The sequence below is a fragment of the Pinus tabuliformis genome, chromosome 6 (assembly GCF_031772625.1).
Source record: "Pinus tabuliformis cultivar Carrire ecotype Pingquan chromosome 6, CPIR1, whole genome shotgun sequence".
Classification (NCBI taxonomy): Eukaryota; Viridiplantae; Streptophyta; class Pinopsida; order Pinales; family Pinaceae; genus Pinus; species Pinus tabuliformis.
In genome coordinates, this window is record NC_142292.1 from 1,797,856,777 (window position 1) to 1,797,864,503 (window position 7,727).

Here is a 7,727-nt window from a genome sequence, read left to right on the forward strand (position 1 = left end):
TTAAAGTCTGCCACTAGTGAATATGATATGAGATATGCAAACATGCTTCCTTAGCTAAGGCTGAGAATTAATAACTAGGGAAGTGCTCCTTTTAACTGTGCATGCAAAAACTAAATAAAGCAAAGAGTTTCGCTACTCCAAGTGCCAGAAACAAATCCACTGCCTAAGGTAACTGCTTTTCCAAGAACAAGATATTAAGGACTTAGAAACCTTGTTGCTTCCTTCAAGAGAGGTGTATGCTAAACAGAACTAAGCTATCATGCACTATCCTCCAAATATCCATAGTCAGGAAAGGAAGGCCATTGCTAACTTTCAGTACTATTCTGACATACCTTTCCACTATGCCATAAGTCCTTATTGGCAAGCTATGATTGATGAAGTTGTTGTTGCAGGTCCAGGGTTCAAAACTCCTTCACTAGAGAGAATTAGGACAAATTTTATATTAGAAAGTGTTGAATATGCCATGCTTGTGCCATCTGAGTTTCATTCATCATGGGTAGAAACAGGGTGCACGATCATGAGTGATGGATGGATAGATCAGAGGAATATAACTTCAATAAATCTCCTTGTATCTTGTCCAGTAGGCACAATGTTTCTCAAATCAGTGGATGCCTCAGACAAGGTTAAGACTGTACAACTTATTTGTGAAATGATGGAGGAATTCATTCAAGAAGTGGGATAAGAACATGTTGTACAAATTTTCACAAACAATGTAGCTAATTATATGGCTGAGGGTAGACTTTTTGAGATTAGGCACCCCACTATTTTTTGGACCTACTATGTTGCCCATTGTATAGATTTAATGTTTGAGGACATTGGTAAGCTTAATTGGATACATGAGGTTGTGGAGAAGGAAAAATCCATAACCAAATACCTATACAACCACATTATTGTCCTAAACACCATGAAAAAATACACTGAAGGTAAAGAAATTGTTCAACCTGCAGTGACTAGATTTGCAACAAATTTCATATCTTTGCAATTTGTGGTTGAGCAAAAGATAAATCTGAAGAGGATGTCCTTGGGACCTGAGTGGATGGCATCTAAACATTCCAAGACCCTTGAAGGCATTGAAGTTGTTGCACTTGTGTTTAATGATGGTTTCTGGAAAGATGTCGAAGAGATTATTGTTGTGATGGAGTCCCTTGTTAGAGTTCTCAGGTACTTCAAGTCTTTTAACTTTTTCATGTTTTAAATTTTATTTCAAGCTTCTTTTTATTTTCAATGTTTCATATTAATTTAAATTTGAAAGATTGAACTTTTAGGATGGTTGATGGTGACAAACTCGCTATGGGTTACATTTATGAGGTGATGGATCTCGCAAAGGAGGCCATCAAAAGAAGATATGGGGATGAGGAGGCAAAGTATATGCCTCTTTGGGACATTATTGATGCACATTGGGATAGGAAATTGCATTCCCCCTTACATGCTGCTAGGTACTTCTTAAACCCATAGTATTTTTATGATAAGAGCAAATTTAATGAGGTTAGGGAGGTTCACAGAGGACTTATGACATGCATGGAAAGGTGCTTCCTTGATCCAAAATTTCAAAGTCGTGTCTTTTCCCAACTATAGGATTATAGAGCACCACCTAAATTATTTTCCTATACCAGTGTTATACGAGAAAGGTCTAAGGTGTTTCCAGGTACCCTTTGAGGCTTGAAGGCTTTATCAGTTCATTAAATTTGTTTAATCTTTATTTTGTGTGTTAAATGTTTTATAAAGTTTTGTTGTCTTTTTAATTTTTTACTATTTAGTATTTAGTACGTCTACTCATGAACCCTTGCCACTTTCTAGGTCTTTGGTGGCAAAATTTTTGTAGTGATACGCCAGATTTAAAGAGATTTGCCATTTGAATCTTAAACCAAGCATGCAATGCTTCAAGTTGTGAGTGCAACTGGAGCATGTTTGAGTAAATACATTCTAAGAAGCACAACCGGTTAACACAAAATCACTTAAAGGACCTTGTATTTTTCCATTACAATCTACAACTCTGCAACAAGAAAATACTAGGTGAGAGATTGAATTTGAAGGTTTCATAATTTGATTTGGAATTTAAAGTTTAAACTTTAAAGTTCAAAGTCAAACTTAAATTCACATTTCAATGTCTCATTATAATGATAGGTTTGGATCATTCACCAATAGACCTTGAAGAGATAGATTTGCAAACTATAAATGCAGCAAATTGGGTCTAATTAGAGGAGGCTCCTCTTTTAAGCCTACACAACTTGAAGAACTTCGAGAGTCAAGTAAGTGGAGGAGTGTTGGGTTGTGTTATATTCTTTCCACGACTAGCCCACGTAGTTAACCGAGGGGTCAGCAGGGGGGCGAAGCCCCCCCTTCATTGCATCGATTGCATAGCGGGGGGGGTCATAGGGGGTTTGAGGGTTGCAGGTAACCCACCTCTATGGGATCTGGGGCAACGCCCCAGAGAATTTTGTTTTTTGGACCCTGTATTAGGTTGGGCAGACCTGCCCATGTTTTTATGCATGATTTTCGCACATGGTTTTGGACACGATAGTTTTTGTTCCATGGTATTGGATGCTTTGGCATGTATAAATATGTATTGTAACATTAAAAGGAATATAATGAAAAATCAAGCTGTTAGTCTCGGTTTTTGGATCGAGGGGAAACTATTTGTGTATATGTGTTTTATGTGTTATGCTCTCGCATTGTTTATTTTTTGTGTTTTAGAATTCGTATAAAGGTAATTTCTGTACGGGGTTAAAAACTACATTTGGTATCAGAGTTGTTTTGGCTTCAAGGGGACGCCTTTGTTGCTGAGGGGTTTCCCTCAGGCCTGTGGTAGACCTTGTTCAGTGGGAGATTTGCGAGATCGATTCTGGTTGTGAAAGAAGATGGCAAGCAGTGGAAAGATAGAGATCGAGAAATTTAATGGTCAGAGTTTTGAGTTGTGGAAACTCAAGATGGAGGATTTGTTGGTGGATAAATATCAATGAAATGCGGTAGATCCGGGTACTAAACCAACAAGAGTGTCTGATGAAGAATGGAAGAAGTTGGATCAGAAGGCAAAGAGCACAATACAATTGTGTGTCTTAGATTCATTATTGTTGAATGTATCAAGGGAAGCTACGGCGAAGGCTTTGTGGGACAAGTTAGGGACTTTGTACCAATCTAAGTCTCTGGTGAATAAATTGTTCCTACGGAAAAAGTTGTATAACTTGAGGATGAAAGATGGAGACTCAGTGACAGAGCATCTGAATGCATTTAATACTGTGGTAAGTCAGTTATTATCTATTGATATTAAAATTTCAGATGAAGATAAGTGCATCATTTTGTTGTGTTCTCTACCAGATTCATGGGATAGTCTGGTTATTGCAATAGGTAGCAATGCAATTGCCTTGCAGTTTGATGAAATAGTCTCATCCTTGCTGACGGAGGAGATGAGACGGAAAAATATGGAGAGCCAGAATGGTGATGTCTTGTCCATATGAGGACGGTCCCAGAACAGAAATAAAAATAAGTCATCAAGAGGGAGATCTAAATCTAGAGGAAGATCTAAATCTCCAGGAAAACCTGTAAAGGTGGTTTGTTGGAAATGTGGAAAGGAAGGGCACTACAAAAGGGACTGTAAATCTAAAGCTCTTGACAAAGGAAAGGGATATGATGATGCTCCTTCTGCAGAGGCAAAAACCACCTCATATGAAAGTGGGAATGTCATGAGACATAGTTGATTGACTCAGGTGCATCCTTTCACTTCACTCCCCATAGAGAGTGGTTTTGCGAGTATGAGAAATATGATGGTGGTGATGTCTTCTTGGGGAATGATAGGAAGGCTAGAATCATTGGTCGCGGAAAAGTAAATTTGAAGTTGCAAGGTGGAAGGGTTAGAACACTTCGGGGTGTTTTGCATATTCCTGCATTGGCCAGAAATATGATTTCTGTAAGCAAGATGGATGATGCAGGTGTAAAAATAGTGTTCGAGAAGCACTGGTATTGATGTGGGGAGTTCATATTGGAACTCTGTACAAGCTACATGGTAGCACTATTGTTTATGGGTGCAATAGTTTTGTGGTTCCTGAAAGAGGAGTAGAAAATCTAGTGGTCTCTGGAGAGAAGACCATGCAGTGGCATCAAAGGCTTGGACATATTGGAGAGAAGGGCCTTCGAATACTTCATGGTAAAGGTATGGTAGAAGGTATGAGTAATATCTCTTTGGATTTTTATTTCTATGAAAATTGTGTATATGGGAAACATAATCAGGTGAATTTCCCCTTTGGTGGTAAGAGGGCGAAATAGATATTAGAGCTTGTGCATAGTGATGTGTTTGGACCTGTGAAGGTTCCATCACTGGGTAAGTCTGTGTACTATGTATCATTTATAGATGACTTCCCAAGGAGTACATGGATATATTTCCTTAAGAAGAAATCTGAAGTGTTTGACAGGTTTAAAGAATTTAAGGCTCTAGTGGAAAACCAGACAGAGAAGAAGATAAAAGTGTTGAGGACAGATAACAGTGGAGAGTTTTGCAGTAAGGAATTTGAAGAATTCTATAAGTGTGGTATAGCACGACATAAGACTACTCCATACACACCTAAGAAAAATGGATTTGCAGAAAGAAGGAACAAGACGTTGATGGAAAGGGCAAGAAGCATGCTCAGTGGTGTCAGGTTAGGACCAAAATTTAGGGCAGAGACGGTGGCGACAACATGTTACCTGGTCAACAAATCACCTTCATTAGCATTGGAGGATAAGACTCCATAAGAGGTATGGACTGGTAAGAAACCCTCTCTTTCACACTAAGGGTATTTGGATGTGATGCATATGTACATGTTCCAAAGGAGAAAAGAACCAAGTTGGATTGTAAATCTGAAAAGTGCATCTTTATTGGGTATAAGGATGGTTTAAAGGGTTATAAGCTTTGGAACCCAGTAACAAGAAAGGTTATGTACATTCGAGATGTGGTGTTCAGAGAGGTGAAAGATGTCATTAAACATGAAGTCCAACCAAAGGAACTTGAGAAGATAGAGTTTGAGCTTAAGGAGGGAGAATTAGACTCTACAACAGAGGAGGAATCAGAAGACGAAGAGACGCAAACTCCGAGTGTGATAAGATCAGTTTGAGAAAGAAGGCAGCTAGAAAGATATAGTCCATCTTCTTTCTGTTCAAATTTTACTTTATCTGTTACTGATGATGATCTTAGAACTATGAAGGAAGTAGTAGATTCAAAGGATGGAAAACTTTGGAAAGAGGCCATGGTTGATGAAATGGCATCTTTTCACAAAAATGAGGCTTGGGATCTGGTGGAGTTGCTGGTTGGAAGGAAAACCATTGGCAACAAATGGGTGTTCAAAAATAAGACAAATGCAGAAGGAAAGGTGGAGAAATAGAAAACTCGGTTGGTAGCAAAGGTTATTCCCAGGTGTCGGGAATTGATTTTGGTGATATTTTTTCTCCTATTGCCAAGGTAGCTTCTATTATATTACTTTTATCTATTGCTGCTACTTTTGATTTTGAGGTAGAACAGATGGATGTGAAGACAACATTTCTTCATGGGGATCTGGAAGAGGAGATCTACATGAAGCAACCAGAAGGTTTTGCGGTGAAGGGTAAGAAAGAACTGGTATGCAAGTAAAACAAGTCTCTGTATGGGTTAAAACAATCACCAATGATGTGGTATCAGAAATTTGATATATTTATACGGGGACTTGGCTTCACCAGAAGAAAAGCAGATAACTGTGTGTATTTTAAATTAATTGGTGACCGTGTTATTTATTTGGTATTGTATGTGGATGATATGTTGCTGGTTGGAAATGACAAAGAAATTATCTAGGATTTGAAGACCCAATTGTCCTCCAAATTCGACATGAAAGATCTTGGTGTTGCAAACTATATTGTGGGCATGGATATTAAAAGAGATTGGGCAAAGAGGAAGCTCTGGTTAAACCAAAGGAAGTATGTCGAGAAAATATTGCAAAGATTTAATATGCAGGATAGTTAACCGATGAAGGTTCCTATTCCTGTAGGTGTAAAGTTATCTACTGAACAGTGTCCCAAGACACAAGAAGAGGAAGAGGACATGTCCCATGTTTCATATGCAAGTGGAGTTGGTAGCCTGATGTATGCAATGGTCTGTACTAGACCAGACATTGCACATGCAATGGGAGTATTGAGCAGGTTTATGTCAAAACCAGGAAAGGAGCATTAGATAGTAGTGTTGTGGGTTTTTAAGTATTTGCGTGGCACTAGTGATTATGGTTTGTCCTACCAAGGAAGACTAGGATTGGACAGAGTGTTGGATATTCGTGGCTTTGTTGATGCAAACTGGGCTGGAGATCTAGATCAGAGAAGATCTACAAGTGGGTATGTGTTTAACCTATTTGGAGGTGCAGTCAGTTAGATGAGTAAGAAACAATCTGTAGTGGCACTATCAACTACAGAGGCAGAATACATGGCAGCCACTCATGCAAGCAAGGAAGCAGTTTGGTTGAAAAGATTGTGTTCAAGTATGGGGTTAGTACAAGGAGCTATAAGGATAGATTGTGACAGCCAAAGTGAAATTTTTTTGGCGAAGAACCCTGCATATCATTCAAAGACAAAGCACATTGATATTTAGTATCACTTTGTGAGGGATATGATAGAAGACAAAAAGGTGTTGCTGGTAAAGGTGGACACTTTGAAGAATACTGCAGATGCATTGACAAAATCTGTGAGCTCTGAGAAATTCTCTTGGTGTAGAGAAACAATGGGCATTGCAGGGCTAGATAAATGACTAAGCTCTCTTGTGGCCCCTTGTGGAAAGAAAATAGCAAGTGGGAGAATGTTGGGTTGTGTTATATTCTTTCCACGGCTAGCCCACGAAGTTAACCAGGGGGTTAGAGCGGGGGCGGAGCCCCCCCTTCATTACGCTAATTGCGTAGCAAGGGGGTCACAGGGGGTTTGAGGGGTGCAAGTAAAGCCCCTCTAAGGGGTCTGGGGTAGCACCCCAGAAAATTTTGTTTTTTGGACCCTGTATTAGGTTGGGCGGACCTACCTATGGTTTTGTGCATGATTTTTGCACATGGTTTTGGATGCGATCATTTTTGGTCCATGGTTTTTGACGCGATGGTTTTCAGTCCATGGTATTGGATGCTTCGGCATGTATAAATATGTATTGTAACATTGAAAGGAACATAATGAAAAATCAAGCTGGTAGTCCCAATTTTGGGATCTAGGGGAAAATCTCTGTGTATATGTGTTTTATGTGTTATGCTCTCGCATTGTTTATTTTCTATTTTTTAGAATTCATATGTAGGTAATTTCTGTACGGGGTTAAAACCTATAAGGAGTGGGAGGAATCACTTCTAGTTCTCACTCTTAAGAGTCTTAGACTCTTAGTTACCTATTTTTTCTAATTAGTATGTAGTTGTTAGTAAACTTTTAGAAGCAGTTTCTTCTAGTTCTATGTAGTCATTAGTTAGGAGTCATGACTCAGTACTTTGGATCATGTTTGGACTCATAACATATATGAGATGCTTATTCATTCATAATATTTTGGACATCTCTTGATATTATGAATTGTTTGGACATGGTTTTACTGAATATCAATGAAAATTGTTTTTTTTTAATTCAATATATGTGTATATTTTTATTTATTTAATTCACTGATTTTTTCTTGATTTTTTCCTGATGTTTTTTTTTTCTGATTTTTCCCTAATCTAATTAAAACTCTTAGCTATTTTTCCTCGCCGATTTATTGCCTATTCTGAGTCTGGTAACATTAGTTA